The sequence below is a fragment of the Thamnophis sirtalis genome, unplaced genomic scaffold (genome assembly GCF_051295495.1).
Source record: "Thamnophis sirtalis isolate CommonGarterSnake01/CBP01778 unplaced genomic scaffold, rThaSir2_p1.2 scaffold_6, whole genome shotgun sequence".
NCBI classification, from domain to species: Eukaryota; Metazoa; Chordata; class Lepidosauria; order Squamata; family Natricidae; genus Thamnophis; species Thamnophis sirtalis.
The window spans coordinates 22,314,529-22,332,061 of NW_028261386.1; the positions used below are offsets into that span (position 1 = coordinate 22,314,529).

Genomic DNA, 17,533 nt, shown 5'->3' on the forward strand with positions numbered 1-17,533 from the left:
ATATTAGTACTGGGTCTTCTGATTTGCCTATTCTCTTTTGTATTAAAAAGGTAAAGGTTCCCCTCGCATATATGTGCTAGTCATTCCAGACTCTAGGGGTCGGTGCTCATCTCCGTTTCAAAGGCGAAGAGCCAGCGCTGTCCAAAAATGTCTCCTTCATGTGACTGGCATGACAAAATGCTGAAGGCGCACGGAACGCTGTTACTTTCCCACCAAAGTGTTCCCTGTTTTTCTACTTGTATTTTTATGTGCTTTCGAACTGCTAGCTTGGCAGAGGCTGGGACAAGTAATGGGAGCTCACTCCATTATGTGGCACTAGGGATTCAAACCACCGAATTGCCAACCATTCTGATTGACAAGCTCAGCATCTTAGCCACTGAGCCACCACATCCCTCCTTTTGTATTACAATGTGCATATATCCCAAGCCTGTTTGACATTTCCTTTCAGGACTCACTCCTCTAAATGTTTGTATCCCCTCCTTCCATACTTGCCTGCTTCTTCTTGCCACTTCCTGTTGCCAGATTTTCCCCCTCCCACTTTCAGTTTTAAGAAAGTGTTAAGACCTAAGCCCACTGCCCAAGGATGATTTAGTACACAGGTGGCACTGAATGTTTCCCAGTGGCAGCTTGGGACTAATAAATGCCAGTTTTTCTTCTCCCCGGGGAGAGAAGCAGCAATGAGATAATGAAAACCCCCATGACACAGAGAAGCCTTTGTGTCCTAGAATGAAAAAAACAGCCACTATCCCCTTTGTCCCATCTCTATTGTTCACACTCCCTTCTGCTGCCCACTGTATTTATTTCCCCCTATCAAAACCCAGAGGGTTTTTTCTTCTTCTAAGCCGATTCTAGCACCTAACAGATTTAAGGGTATCATTAAGACAGTAAGAAAATGAAAAGGATTCTCTAACATCATTTGCAAAGCCGCTAAGCCTATTGTGTGGATACTAGATGCAGCTTTAGACTAAAAGAGTGGGATTTTATGATTGCAAATGGATCCCTTTCTCTCGGTCCCAAGACTAGATTCAGCGGGGGGAACGACCAGCTGTGAAATGACTGAGTGGAAACTCCTCCTTCTTGCGCCTGGGCACTAGGCCCACTGAAATAAAGTTAGACATTCCCTCCCCTCCAAAAAAAAGTGATACAGAGCATGGGGACCAGTTTCTTTACATTTCATTTCTCCCTCCACGGATGCTTTTTAAAAAGGTGCTTCACCCCAACTTCTTCAAGCATTTTGCACCTTTGTACATTTGTAACTAAGCTCTCCCAAAACACACAATACCCATGATCATACTTCAATTGCACAAGACAAAGCCATTATGTACACCTCTGAATACACCTTCAAGGGTGTCAAACTGGTGGCCCACAGGCCGGATGTGACATGCACAGGCTATGCCCATCCCAGCTCCGCAAAGGGAAAAAACATAGCAATATGTCACGTGACAGCAATGTTAAGCGCCAAGTTTGACACTCATGAAGATATGGTTGTCCTTCGTCCTTCGCCACCTAGATATGCTTTTCCGTCATTCCAAGTATTAACTTTTGAAAGATCTTTCCACAAACGGAGGTCCATTTCAATGGGACAAAGTCAGAACTGGATACACTTTCGTTAGGACCTGGGAAATCAGACGGATACTGTACTTGCAGTAAACCAAAACAAATGAACCACATTACAGCTTAAAGGACGATAAGTAAACACAGCCAACAAAGAGTTTCTTCCTAACATTCAAGCTTTACACGTACAAAGCAATTAAGAAGCATTCCTGGGATGGCACAGGTCTATAAGGGATTGAATGAGTTCCTAAATACTTGAATTAGAACAGAATACATAGACCCTCTTGCCCAAATGAACTAGGCACAGGAAAAGAGGAGACTTTTTATCCTCAACTAGCTGATAACCTGGCGTTGCCCAGATATTTATTTAGAGGGGGGAAATGTCCGGACCAAACGTAATTTCTTTTTTGTTTGTTTGTTTGTTTTGTTTTTCATATTAACATTTTACTTTTCCTACAGCTTTGAATAATACGTCTATATCGCACAAACGAGGAAGCGGGGGGGAAGGGGAAGGAGACGTGGATCACAGGAGATTCAAACGGGTTCACAAGTAGAGCTGTTTGATTTTCTGCACAGACTTCTTCCACCAATGGGCCCAGGGTTGGGTTTTCATGAGGTGAGCGGAGTTTTCCTCCTTGATCCTGGAAAACTCCATCTTGAGCGTTTCCATGAATTTCGTGTAAACGGCGTCTTTCTCTTCCACCGCAGCGACGTGGCCCAATGTGGTTTTGGCTGTGGTCACGGAGGCCATTTCTTGGAAGATAATCTGATTCAGGAGACTTGGGATGGTGGTTTGTGGGATGCCAGGCCAGGTTCTGCTGCCCCGTTCGGCCACCAGTTTCCGTTCTTCGACTTCTAAGGAGAGGCCGGCTTTTTTACGACGGATCAGAGTGATGGTTTTCTCTCGGACTTTTTCCGTTTTTCCTACTTGCACATCGTCAATGGTGAGGCTGTTATCCAGCTCCATCAGGATGGTCTCGGTGCAAGTGGCCAAGGTAGAGACAAACTTCTGGGAGCACTCTGTGACGCACACCTCCAGCCTCTTGGAGCAGATGAGGATGTTCTCCACTTGCTCGGCCTGCCTTTTCCCTTCCTCCTGGCACAGGGCTTCCAGCATCGGGATATTATCCGGGTGGCCCAAACTGGTGCCAAACGTAATTTCTAATGTTGGATTTTCCCCCTTACCAGAGGGAGCCCCCTTGTGGAGTATTGTGAAGCCATTACCATGGCAACTCCACTGCGCTGTACAGTAGAAGTCATTTTACAGCAGTACAGTAGAAGCCATTTTAAGACACAACAGGCTGCATCTTAACAGAACCCCCCCCAAAGGGTGTTATGGGTGTCTTACCCCCATATTATTTTTCTCCAGAGAGTAGACATTTTAGACATTTTTTAGACATTTTATTAAGATTTATAGGCCGCCCTTTTCCCTGAGGGGACTCAGGGCGGCTTACAATCACAGGGAAGGGGGTGCAATATCAAAAGACAAACAATGTGCGAACAGAAGAAAATAGTAAAACACAACTTTCATTCAACAGTCAACACTTGGGCGGGTAAATTGGGAACCTATCCCCAGGCCTGATGGGAGTGCCAGGTCTTGAGGGCTGCGCGGAAGGTCTGGATGGTGGTGAGGGTACGGATCTCGACGGGGAGGTCGTTCCACAGGGTCGGAGCTGCAACAGAAAAGGCTCTCCTCCGTGTAGTCGCCAGTCAACATTGACTGGCGGATGGGATTCGGAGGAGGCCCAGTCTGTGCGATCTAATCGGTCGGAGAGAGGTAATCGGCAGAAGGCGGTCTCTCAAGTACCCAGATCCACTACCATGGAGTGCTTTAAAGGTGGTCATCAGTACCCTGAAGCGCACCCGGAGATCGACAGGTAGCCAGTGCAGCTCGCGGAGGATGGGTGTAACGTGGGCGAACCGCGGTGCGCCCACTATCACTCGCGCGGCTGCATTCTGGACTAACTGCAGTCGCCGGATGCACTTCAAGGGCAACCCCATGTAGAGCCCATTGCAGTATTCCAGCCTAGAGATCACAAGGGCTCGAGTGACTGTTGCGAGAGCCTCCCGGTTTAGGTAGGGCCGCAACTGACGGACCAGGCGAACCTGGGCAAATGCCCCCCTGGTCACAGCTGACAACTGGTGGTCAAAAGTCAGCTGTGGATCCAGGAGGACTCCTAGGTTGCGGACCCTATCTGAGGGGTATAAAATTTGACCCCCCAGCCTAAGTGTTGGAACATTGGCCAAATTGTTGGGAGGGAAACACAACAGCCACTCGGTCTTGTCCGGGTTGAGTACCAGTTTGTTAGCGCTCATCCAGTTCTTAACGGCCTCAAGACCCTGGTTCATCACGTCCACCGCTTCATTGAGTAGGTCCTCTGTGTACCACGTTTGGTTGAAATTGCTCTAGGTGTTCCAGAGTTATGATGGAACATAAACACATACACACACACAGCCATTTATATATATATAAATGAACCACAAAACAGACATAAACATTTTACAGCTGAATTAAAGCAGAGATGCATGACCAATTTGGCGCTGGGATTTAAAGGCAGAAGGAGGGCATCCCAGATTCCTACTAATAGCACATACAAAACCCAGAGAGAATCCATCCATTAAAACGTGCCTGCAAAAATCAGGCACCAGATATTCCTCTTTCACAAAGTGCCAGCAATTTTCAATAATGACTGGTGCATTGCAGCATGGAGATGAAAGCAGGTTTTGTTTTGGTGTGTTCTCTCTCTCTCTCTCTTTTTTGACAGGGGCTGTTAGTGAAAGCTTAATGAGCAAAGGGGTTTGAAAAGATTCCAAGCAATGACAGCAGTTGATTTTTATACAGCTCTTTGTTTTGAAGTCCACGTAGTGAATGTAGACAGTCTGTTGAGGACAAGAATAATTACAGAGAGATCTGAAGGTAGGCAAAGGAGCTGTTCATCTGTGGCCTCTTTTAGAGACTTCTGCATTTCTAGGGCAAACTATGGGTTTAGTTTTCCAAAGCTGTCAAGGAAGCCACATTTAGTATAAAAGGTAAGAGTAAACAAGTCAAAAGTGCTCTCCAGTCTCCTAGAACAGGGGTCGGCAACCTTAAACACTCAAAGAGCCATTTGGATCTGTTTCCCACAGAAAACACTGGGAGCCACAAAACCTACCGGGGGTCAAAAAGCTCGATAAATGGTGTGCCAGTGGGTGTCACACATTGGCAGTTGTGACACATATTTTGAACGGCAGGGAGATGCAGCAGAGGGATGAAAGAGCCACATGCAGCTCCAGAGCTGCGGGTTGCTGACCCCTCTCCTAGAACCTTCCTTGTAGGTTTGCTGTCACGCTGGAACGCACAAAACCATGAAACTGGTAAAGGAATAAGAGGCACAGACAGTAATATATAATCCCCCTCATTTGTAAACATCTAAATAGAACAGGAAAACTCAATTTCAAGAGCTAGGAAACATGTGGCATAGTTTGGTTGCCCCAAAACTTTCTTTTTCCCTGAAAGGCTAAGTATATTTAGAAAAGGGAGCTAATGAACAGTTCAGAAAACAAAAACAAGACACTGAGAAAGTGATAGGCAGCATCATAATTTACCTGAAGTATTTCAAAAGTAACACTGGCAATGTCAGATCAAAACCTGCAAGTCACAACACTGGAATACAACGATAGGAACAACACAGCAATGATGGGCACATTGTTTTTAGAAATCAATAAATAAATGATTCATGGCCAGTTGCTGATCCCTCAATATTCAAATATCACACTAGGGCTGGCATTAGCCTTCAAATATCACTCGTGGCTCTAGATTTTTCTTTTGGTGATATATAGTCTCTGTTACAACTGGGCATGCCATATGGCAGCCATTCTATAAATGGGCAAATTCTCTCCACCACAGCAGCCATAATCCCTATAATATATCATCAAAATCCCAAATGTGGTAACTTATTCAAAAGAATGAGGGATCCTATGCTAAGTCATGATTTAATGAAACAAACAGAATAGCTTCATTTCCACGAAACCATTCCTAATTGCTGAGCTAACTCATTATACTAAACTAAAAATTAAAAAAATACATTACAATTTAGCAAAACATCTGATTTTAACATCAGATTGACTTGCTCTCAAAATAGAAGACTCAGTGTTATAATTCTGGCCCCAAAAGTGAGACAAGGCAATCCCAGTGATTTGCAGAAATCTAACTAGAATAGTGAAACCTACCATATTCAGTTCTTAAAAATGGGAAAGTAAATAAATAAATACATAATGCAAATTAGCCCATTTAATTAATACGAGGTTAATTTCTGCAGCCTCCAGGAAGTTTATAGAAAACGAACCATGCAACAAATTCAATTTCAATACATCCTACATTTCTGTGATTCATTGAAAGTAGCAACACTCCATTGCCACATCTTATTCAGCAAGGATCAGTCCTTACAATCCCCAAATCCTTCCATTATAGCAATCACAAAACAAAATAAAAAAGGCCCTTGGTAAAAAGAAATGCGGGAAATTAAATCCAAGTTTCAGATATCCTAAATTAAACTGGGCTGCTAGTTCTTCTAGTTCAGAGAGGTTTGCCTTGTTGATTTCAGCTCACTATTTTCCAGTTATAGATTTGGGGCTTGAATCCAGAAACGAAGCTTTGAGCTAGGGTTCCTCCATATTCAAAAGCCTAAAACTAAAATTCTTGTCTATCTTAAAAAAGAAAACAAACCCCAGAATACAAAATTTCATACATAGATTAATTAAGCATGAGCCATACTTAAATAAATAATACTTGTTTCCCAACATGGTGCTGGAGGTGTGAAAATATAGAAGTTTTGGAAACTATCATTACAAAAAAATATTATCTCAGAAGACTCCGCAAGAAAATGCTCACTTAAAAAATGAACAAATGTATTAGTTATATCATTTGCTCATGCATATTCTTAGTACTTAATAACCAAATATTTGAATATTGTATGAGACCTCCAGACCAAAAGTGTCACAGGTCCACTGGTAGTGGTTGTTTTAAGCAACAACTTTTTCTTTAATAAAAATGAAAGACAATCTTAAGAAAGGGGAGATTCACCAGCAATCACCAGATTCTTGGTTCCCATCAACAGTGAGCCAAATGCCTCTGAAACTCACTACAGCAGCATAAAACGGAGCAAGAAAAAGTAGACTAACAATTTCCCCCTCTTGTTAATCCTTATCAACTTTTATTTAAAAGAAATGAGCAAAAAATATACCGGGGGGGGGGGGACTCGTGAAACCTACGAGAACCACTTTGATGATGCTCAGAGCCTCTCTGGAATGGCTGTTTGGGTTTTGTTTTCAAGGACTGGGGAAATTCCATAAGGAGCAATAAGGTAACTTAAACCTAACAAATCCTTAACAACCTCATTGCACCATTCCACACCTTCCATGGATTGATGGAAATTGAGGTTTCCAAGTATGGCCCTTAACAGATCACACAAAACTTTGTAGTGTTTAAGTCATCAGAACATGCACTTTGCTCACTTAATGCTCCATTCAGCTACTATAGCCTTTAGTATAAATAGTTTAAATAGTTATGCTAGTTTATTATTGCGGATAACCAAAGTTCTCAAAAGACATCAAATTAGGTACATCATGAGTTAAAATAATTGACTTCTCCTTTTCCTCCCTTTCCTTTTCCTTATTATTACAGCTATTATATATTATGTTGACTCTTTTAATGCAAACAAATGTTATGGAAAGATCTAAACAGAATTGGGACTGGATCTGTAAAGAAAGAATAATTAATGGTTCCCATTTATTCAGTCCTAAAAGAGATACATGCCACTTACAAAAAAAAATATGCCAAAACATAACAGCAACATTGATATGCATATGAAAGGAATTTATAGGATGGCAAAGAAAAGGTTTAAATTTCCATTGGTCAGACATAATTTGCATGAGTTTCCAACAAAGCTTGTTGCGCTAAAAATACATGAACACTGCATAAAATATGCATTTAATGTCAAATGTAGTTCTATCCTAAGTTATCAGCAATAGCAGTTCCATTTGTTGATAATTATGTACTATTGGATCACATTATTTCATCAATTCTAAACTAGAGAGGATACAAAGAGAAAGAATATGTGTATAACATTTTATTTTTCTGCCCCTTGAAATCTATTTAAACTTTTATTTAACAAATGTTCCAATAAGAAAAAAAAATCCAGTTGCTGTCTACATAACCATTGCTTTGCGAAGTCTCTACTCTGCCATTATTAATCATGTTTTCTTCTAAATAAGCTCATACTATTGGAACCATTGTAGGATAACACCAATGTTAAAGTCATTACGCAAGTTACTAATGGGTTTTGAGGCCCAAACAAACTGTTGGTTATCATGTTTAAAACATATCAGGAAAACTTTCCATTTTCCTCATAAGGCATTCTAAACTCAAATAAAGTACCATGATGACTAAAATACAGATCAAAAGGTCACCAGATCCATGTCTTATATATACAAGAATGTGTTTAAAGCAAAACATTCATTATGTGTACATTAAAAAAAATAATCTCTCAGGAGGATTATTTATGTGATCTTACAGAATTAAGAAACTGAAAAGTGTACTTCTAAATAGCTTTAACACTCTCAAGTTCTACATAAGTGTTTACTATTTAAATTTTCAAGCTCCAATCCATTACTATTTTGCTTTCAATACAGTGGGACTTCCTTATTTTTAAAATCTTCATATACATTTCTTTACATACACACATATACTTCAAATCAGGGGTGGGCTGCTACGGGTTTGCCCGGGTTTGGAAGAAACTGTAGCTAACATTATGGCCGGTTCGGCAACCTCCAAATTTATTTATTAATTATTAAAATTTATATGCCGCCCAATCCTGAAGGACTCCGGGCGGCTTACAAAAATCCCAGCCCTGGCTGGCTCCGTCCACCCTGCCCCTCCCAGGAGTCTCCACGCGGCCTGTTTTGGATGAAAGGTAAGTGCAGGGCTTGTTCAGAGGCTCGAGGAAGGGGAAAACAGGCTTCCCGGAAGGCCTCCGGAGCCGAGGGGAGGCAGTTTTCGCCCTCCCAGGGGCTTGAGGAATGCCTCCGAAGTTTGGGGAAGGTAAAAATGCCCTCTCCCCGCCGTGGTGCAGGAGGCCAACTAGGCCACACCCACCATGGCCACGCCCACCCAGCAACCAGGCAAAGAACCATTGCTGAAATTTTTGAAGGCCACCCCTGCTTCAAATGCATCACCTAGAATGACTTATTCCTATCTTAAGACAGGAATGTCTGTTAAAAAAGCAAGAATTGGCAACTTAATTTTTAATATGTACTGTGCTTTAAAAAAAAAGATTGTAGGACTAAATAGTTTAGAAGCCAGCTGCAAGTTGTCTCTGTATCTATCTAATATTTTAACCTTTTTTTTTACAAGATGGGATAGAATTGTTTCAATGTGCTTGTTTCACACATTTATATATTGAAATCTGTATCTGTAACTGTTGATTCTTTGACAAATGCATGAAAGAAATCATTATCTCTAGACACTCTAGAAAAGGGCTGTCAAACTCACAGCCCGTGGTCCAGATGCATCATGCATTGGCCACGCCTAAGCCCGGTTTAGTGAACGGGAAAAAGTCCCGATACGTCACCTGACGACGACATGGCGATATGAGTTTGACACCCCTCCTCCAGAATGGATAAATGCATTTAGGAAGCTCTGAATTACCTCAAGCAAGCTGCTTGCTTCAAAATATACTTCTGCTATATATCACATCATGTTCAATTCCTCAGAATTAAGCATCAATTATTTAAAAAGTGACATGAATCTTTCTGCAGTAAATCAGTCTTGTACAAGTTATTAAGTTTGAGTTTTGAGTTTGAGTTTTATTGATTTTGTATGCCGCCCACTCCCGAAGGACTCCGGGCGGCTTACAATAAAACAAGGGAGGGGGATAATACACAAAACAACATATTAAAATATACAACAGTCACAATTTCCGAGGGGCTGGATATTTCGAGAGCCCCCCGGCCTGCTGGAGCAGCCAGGACTTAACGGCTTTGCGGAAGGCCTTAAACTATTTTTATGTTACAATATGAGCTGGAATGAAGTCGAAAAAGGAATTCCTTTACCATCAATGCCTTTATCCTTTCTTCCAACAAGAGAAACCATGAAAAACAAATTACTCAAACAGTCATAGTTAAGGAATCATCCAATCAGGGGTTGTCACACTTGATTTCATTGAGGGCCACATCGGGGTTGTGTTTGATCTTGGGGGGCTGGGTGTGTGTGACCAGGGTGCGTGTGACCAGCTTGACATTCTTTTTTGGCTGCAATGGCCTCCTGCAGCCCTCTGCCAGTGAAAACGGAGCTCAGGAGGGCCATGTGCAATCCTCCAAGCTCCATTTTCACTGGCAGAGGTACCACGGGCTAGTCTTTCACTGCTTCCAGGGTGGCCCTGTGTACCAGATTTAAGCACCCTGTGTGCCGTGCCAGATTCAGCCCGCGAGCCTTGAGTTTGACACCCCTGTTCTAGATCACCAGATCTATGCCTTTATATTCAGTTATCTCTACCACCTAGCTGTATACAGCCATGCTAGGAGTTTGTATATATGATCAAAAGATCTTAACCAAAGAATCACATAACTTATCTGAAGGCAGCATTTTCCACATGCTAAAGTACAAACTGGACACCTGGGAGAAGAAAATGCCAACCCACTCAACCCAGCTCCAATTCAGTTTGATAGGGTCTGAAATTCAGCCACACTAATTCAAATTCTAATTGCAGCAGATCTGCAAACTCCAAGATTGCGCAAACTTGAAGAAACCATAGCTTTAAAAACAAAAGTAAAGTATCCTTCAAGTCAAACTTGAGTCTGTGGACACACTCATACAATGTTTTGTCTTCTTTAAATTTTTTAATGATTGTAAACCAACATGAGTCATGCTATTTTGGTATATAAAAGTTAAATAAATGAAGTAATGAACATTTTCTTGGCCATAATATTGAAAGTCATTGGTTGTCTTCTTTTGGGATGATTTTCAACTTTTCAGACTACCCATCTAATATTGGCTTCCCTCCAAATTGAGAAAAATTGGAACACTGCCAGGAACCTTAGTGCGCTGAATAGCAGAAAACTACCTGTCAAATATTCCCAGGTGCTGCTTCTTGCTGAGATTTAATACAATGTACTGAATCACAAATTAGACAGCCACATTTTAGCCTAATGAGTTTTATGAATCTAATCAATATGGCCAATATGGGATTCAATTTATTGTAGAAGTCCAGAATATGAATTCTGATTAATGCACACATATATTATTGCCTTTTTTCCCCCACTTGCTCTTTCTTTTTCCTATTCTTTGCCTTTGGTGAGGATAAATGATTTTGATTGGTTAGGTTAATTTATTTTTCATTCCTGTCCATTTTTTTGATTATCTTTGTCATTCTCTATTGTTCAGTTTTATATATTTTTTTGTTTTAAATGTTTTTACTTGTAAATCACCCAGAGTCATTGAGTGATATGCACATGTTTAGTAAATAATAATTATCCTACCTTGGCATCCCTTCCTTTTCCTTTTCCTACTCCTTCATCTTCATAGCATAATGCATGGATGAATATTCTTAATTAAGTCAAAGTGCCACATAGTGGCATTTTTTGCATGCTGGCTACATTCAGGGACGATTAACCCCTTGCCATCTTCAGCCTCTCTCTCCTCAAGTCAGGAAGCATTGATCAAACCCTTAAGTTCTCCAATGAATCCTGGAACCACCTCTGGATTGGTAGGTAGGAAAGGCAAACCCATCGTAATATGAAGGCACACTTAGCAAAACAAAAATGAAACTAATGCCCACAGCAAGGAATGGGCCAAATACAGGTCATCGGATGCAGAGACAGATTGGCCATTCTGTCAGGGGTGTCAAACTCCATTTCATTGAGGGCCGCATCAGGGTGGTGTTTGACTTTGAGGGAGGGGGCAGTGGCTAGGGTGTGTGTGGCCAGCTCAACATCACTCATGTTGGGGGTGCCTGAGTGCTCTGTCAGTGAAAACGGGCTCCCGAGCACCGTTTTCAGCTGCAACGGCCTCCTGCAAACCTCTGCCAGCGAAAAACTCCCAAGTTCCATTTTTGCTGGCAAAGACACTGCGGGCCGGTCCTTCACTGTTTCCAGGGTGGCCCTGCAGGCTATATCTAAGCACCTCGCGGGTCGGATCCGGCTCCTGGGACTGGAGTTTGACACCCCTAATTTAGAAAGAACCAAGTAACGCAGAGCTTTAGCTTCCATCTGAAGAAAGTGATGGTCACCCTTGCAAGAATAGCAGGAGGACATGTATGTTTTCTCCTGAGAGAGAGAGAGAGAGATGCATATCATTATATCATGATTATATCATGATCAGCAGTAGAACTGCAAGTAACATAGGAACTTTGGTCCTCCTCCTGCAGAGAAATAGCTTTATGCATTTCAAGCATGTTTGATTGAGGCTTCATAAAGATTCAACTTGAGCTTAAGATCATGTTCATGTTGTTTCTGTTAGCAGTTCGTAAAATTGGGTTTGTGATTTTTTTTTTAAAACCCTTAATATTTCTCCCATTTCTCCAAAGGATGGGGTTTTTTCATAGGCTTCTCTGAATTTATCCTTGAGGAAGTAGAATAGAATAGAATAGAATAGAATTCTTTATTGGCTACGTGTGATTGGACACACAAGGAATTTGCCTTTGGTGCCTATGCTCCCAGTGTACATAAAAAGACAAGGTACATTTGTCATGAATCATAAGATACAACACTTAATGATAGTCATAGGGTAAAAATAAGCAATCAGGAAACAATCAATAAATATCAATATAAATTATAAGATACAAGCAACAAAGTTACAGCCCTGCAGTCATAAGTGGGAGGAGGAGATGGGTGGTAGGAACAATGAGAAGATTAATAGTAATAGTAATGCAGACTTAGTAAAGTAGTCTGACAGTGTTGAGGGAACTATTTGTTTAGCAGAGTGATGGTATTCGGGGGGGGGGGAACTGTTCGTGTGTCTAGTTGTCTTGGTGTGCAGTGCTCTAATAGCGTCATTTTGAGGATAGAAGTTGAAACAATTTATGTCCAGGATGTGAGAGGTCTGTGGATATTTTTGACTCATGCAGTATACAGGTCCTCAATGGAAGGCAGGTTGGTAGTAACTGTTCTTTCTGCAGTTCTAATTATCCGTTGAAGTCTGTGTCTGTCTTGTTGGGTTGCAAAACTAAACCAGACAGTTATAGAGGTGCAGATGGCAGACTCAAGTAGAACAATAGTAATGCCTTACAAGGCTACTCAGAGGTGGGTTTCTACCAGTTTGCACCTATTCGGTAGAACCGGTTCGTCAAATCTACCAAACCGGTTAGAAGAGGTTCCACCAGTGGACCCGGAAAGCAGGCCACACCTACAGAAGAGGTTCCAAAAAATTTTGAAACCCACCACTGGTCCTTCGATATGATTATTCTACACTATCATGCTCATATTTATAAAACTCAGTGCCTCTGTGAAAGGTAAGGATGACTACTGCGTTTGTGGTGCAATCAGAACATTGCATGTGTTGAAGTTGTTTTAACGCAAACCAAAGATGCCTTTTAAAAAACAAGTTTACATCCTATTCTTATGCATTCCAGGGCTGTGTGTGAGGTAATTTAAGGTGGTTCTGACAAGTGTCGTCGGCATCTTCATATCCGGTCACATGAGCGGCAAGCCACTCCCACAAAGGAGGCCACACCCACAGAGTAGGTTCGAACAATTTTTGAAACCCACCACTGAGGCTACTATATGGTGTTGACCATATACCAGGAGGAACATGCTCCTCTTACAACAATGCAGGGACCCCCTCATCCATGCAATGAAGAAATCCCTTCATGACTCTGGATATCAGACCAGCTCAAGACATTTTATTGTCTTGAACAGCTGCAGCATATAATTAGAGGTTCCTTTCACAACTTGCAGCTCTGTTACAACAACTAAATGTACATAGCACGACAATGAAGAGCCAGGCAGCTCCTGGTTCAAGCCCCACTCAGTCACAAATTCTCTACAGAATCACAGTCAAGTCATTTCTTTTTTTAGCCCCACTTGATATATGAGGATATTAATACTTGGCTAACTTCCAGGCCTGCTACAAGAATAAAACAAATATAATACATGAATAGAAAGATATCAAGGCTAGTTACTAAAAATGTAATGAGTTAAATCTGCAGTTACTAAAAATGTAATGAGTTAAATCAACTCAGGAACATAAGGTCAAGCCTCCATCACCCCACTTGGAAGTGGATGCGGAGAGGGGGTTACTGTATTTGCAGAGGAACTTCTGCACACAGAGCAGCATTGTGTTTTAATTAGACTATAGAAGCAGTAATTAAACAACTATTGTTTGTGTCACAGCAACCTGACTAAAGGCAGCTGATGCCATGCCCCATCAACAGACTCAACTTTCCTAGGCAAGTTCCAACTCTGGTGCATATTTTTTCCCGTTCAATAATTATTGTTCATATTTATGGAGGAGGATGGAGGTTGTTGTTTCAGAATTCTAAAGGGATAACAGGTTCAGAGGGTCTCAACTCTTCTGCAAGAGGAATAACTGAACACACCAAAAAGGAGAAAGCAATCTATGTGTGCATTTGTGTATGTATTGAAATAATTCCTGAGCACCAATCTCAGGTTCTATGCGGAAAATATTTTTCTAAGCCTTAGGCCAGGGTAACAAAAACATTATTTGTATACCAGTTTTTGTTCAACAGAACATTGCTCAAGACAAACACTTTTATATAAACCTGCTTGATCCCAATACATTGTCAGAAAAACATTTTTCCACATCCATCTGAGTACAGAAACAGTCCGTAATATTGAAAGTCTAGTTATATTGCTAGGAAATTAAATTCCATTGACTCTTGTAAGTTTTACTTCTGAGTAAACATGCTGAGATAAGAGTTTCTCTCTCTAAAAAAAAGGAGGAACCGACTCCAAGGCTATTTGCATGCAAAATGTATTCTATTAATCAAGAATCAATGTTTAGTTTAATGCAAAGATTTAGGTGGGATTTCCTTCTCCAAAGAGTCCAGGTTAGGCAATCAGCAATTCCCTTGATAGATGTCAGGGGGAAAGCAATGTGACAGAGAAAAGGCTGCACCTATTGTATCTTCTAGCCTAATTGCATGGATGTCCCACTTAGCTTTAATTATATTAGATATGAAGAAAAATCAGGCAAAGAGAAAGTTGTGAGAAGGAACAAGATGCAGAATTCATGTCCTTGTTCAGTATATTGCAGAGATGAATTCAACATAGGCATCTGATTGTTTCTGGTTTTTAAAAGACATGGCATGCACACACATGCAGAGAGAGGGGGGGAGGGAGGGAGGGAGGGAGGGGGAGGGAGGGGGGCTAAATCCACTAATCAAACATCTCTCTTTTCCCTAAAGGTTCCTCTACTTAGACTTAGTGTCTGATTGAGTACAAGATTCATGGAGTGACCTTTCCATCAGGTCAAGCATTCGTTTTCCAGGGAGATGCCTTTTAACTACTTTATGGTTTATAATGGACTACTAGATCAATGAGAACCCTGCCAGAACAGGTTTGGGTTTTGTTTTTTGTTTTTTTGCTAAGCAGGACTGGAACACTTCAGGCATTCTAAGGCAAAATGGCTCATATGGAATGGATGGAATTCTATAACTCAAAGCAGAATAGAACACACAAGGCAGGTTGAGTCAAATCTTCACTATTAGAAACAGGCATGTTTTTCCATCACTGGAGGTTCTTGGCTACTCTTTCAACATGTAATGATGGCACAGAAGCAGATACTACAACCTTTGTTTTTTAGATATGGCCCAGAAAAACAGTCTGTGTGTATCATCTTTCCCAAATCTTATAAGTTACTTAGATTACTACTATACATTAAACTTTGGAACTGGATTATAAAACACACTTGCTATGTTCCCAAAAGCTCTTATGCCCAAATAAGTAAACCACACAATGACATGACAATATTAGTTTACACAGCAGGCAATGATTGAATGCTGAAAATCTTGAGCCACAAAAGAGCCAGCCTCCTTTACTTTAGCCCAAAAGGGTTATACAAATCCAACCACTAGGCAAAGAATTCCTCAAGCAACTTTTCAATGGGTCTGCCCCATTCCCTTTTCTCTTTACAGAAGCTGCCTGGAATCCCCCCCCCCCCGTTGCTAAATCCATAGCCTTTCTCCACTGGGAAGCTGGGAAAGGACCTTTCCACCTGCTGCCTCAATTTCCCAGTTGGGAAACAGGAGGACCATCAAGTCTAGACAGGCGCTGGAGGGCCGAGTCTACCAAGCTGGAGCTGCACTGGAAAGGGGAGGTCGGAGGAGCCCGACAAAGCCCAGCCCTGCGCCAATTCCCAGTGTGGAAGCCATTGTCAGTAGGCAGGCCACCCCCATCCACCCCCACCATCACCACACCGAAAGAGCCCGAGCCGCCGCCCCGCCCTTCTCCTTGCGCGTCCCCCGAGAAAGGGCAGCGACTAGTCCAGCGCGCGCAGACAAAGGCCCCATCGTCGCCCTCCTCGCCGCAGGCGCACAAAGAGCGGGGCGCCTCCGGGAGCATCCCAGAGGGAGAGGGAGGCGTCCGAGCAAGGCGGCGAGAGGGCTACCGGTCGACCAGCACCCGAATAAGGCTCAAGGGGCAAGGCCGGGCGGCTACACCCTTCCCGCCAATCGCCCCGCGGCCTCAGCCAGCCAACACGCCGGGAGGCAAACCGAGCACCGAGGGAAGGGCGCGTACAGGTGCAAAAGCACCCCACGCCTCCCCGCGGCGCAGCCACCCGCCCTTCTCCTCCAGGCGATCGATGATGCTCCTGGGCTGCAGCTTCTGCTCCCAAACCCCGAGACAAAGGGGGAAGACACGCCCAGGCTCATCACCCCATCGTCCGACCCCGCAGAGAAGGCAGCTCCCGCAAGGCGTCGAGGGGACCGCGCGGCTCCCTTTCCGCGTCTCCGCGATCTTTCACTAAGCCCGCTGGTGCTTTATCCAAGCAGACTCTTCATCGGTTGCTTGGTTGATCGGTTGGTTCGCCCGTCCGAATTCCCGCGTCTGCAGGGAGGGATGGAATCCGACGGCCTCCCCTCGACACCTTTCTACTCACCCTGCGATGCCTGTTCCCGACGCCCGCTGGCTAGCTTGTCCGCCGCCGATCGTCCTCGCCCAGCTGCCACCCGCGTTCACCTGCTTCCCTCCGAGCGAGGAGGGAGGGAGAGATCCTGCCCTCCTTCTATCTCTTGGACCAATGGCAGCTCTTCTCTTGCCTCCGAGGGGGCGGGGCCCTGAGCAGAAGAGAACTGCGATTCCCGATAGGCTCAGCGCCAACCAGAGAAACAGGCCTTGAAGGGTAGGGTGCGGCCTCCTCCATCCTCTGAACCGGTGCCTAGGTTACCATGGTGATTGTGGAGCAGGCACTGGGGCCTCTTTGAGGACCAAAGACGCCCCCCCTCTTGTATAGGGCATATTATGAGGGGAAGGCTTCCCTGGTGGGGAGGATTGCACCTAGGACTGTAATTTGGACTGCAAGCTCAAGTTAGAAACAAAAAGATGATGGAGAAGCAAAAATTGGCCTATTAAACTACACAGATCTTAACCATTAGGAGCTCCTTTCTTCGTGTTGAACAGGAGTTGGTTCAAATACAATGTTATATTTATTTTTTGTTTTTATTTTTTACAACTGTGGTTAATATGGTAGCCCGGCCTGAATTGGAACCAGTTTTGTCAAATGTATTTCAGTGTTGATGGCTTTCTGTTCATTCTATATGAATGAATGAGTCTGCATACACCAAAACAAAGATAATTTGGTGCTCTTTAGATAAAGTAGGCAACACATGAAGCCATTTTTATCCTTGCTATCACCTTCAAATCCTTTGCCTCTCAGACTCCTTAACACATGTAAAAGCACCAAATGCCTACCCCAGATTTATCAAGCTATTACTTGATAAAATATAAAAAATGTGGGTTAGACAGCATCACCACCAGATGGATTTGT

At 42.9% G+C, this 17,533-nt stretch overlaps 1 protein-coding gene across 1 annotated transcript in view; it reads right to left on the bottom strand.

Annotated features, from left to right (window-relative positions):
• DPYSL5 (dihydropyrimidinase like 5) overlaps nucleotides 1-16,774 on the bottom strand; it is a 65,863-nt gene extending 49,089 nt beyond the window's left edge. Inside the window, exon 1 of the mRNA XM_014067879.2 lies at nucleotides 16,646-16,774. The gene's annotated coding sequence lies outside the window, so the exon portion shown is untranslated. The remainder of the gene's footprint in view (nucleotides 1-16,645) is intronic.
• Between the last annotated feature and the right edge of the window lie 759 nt (nucleotides 16,775-17,533).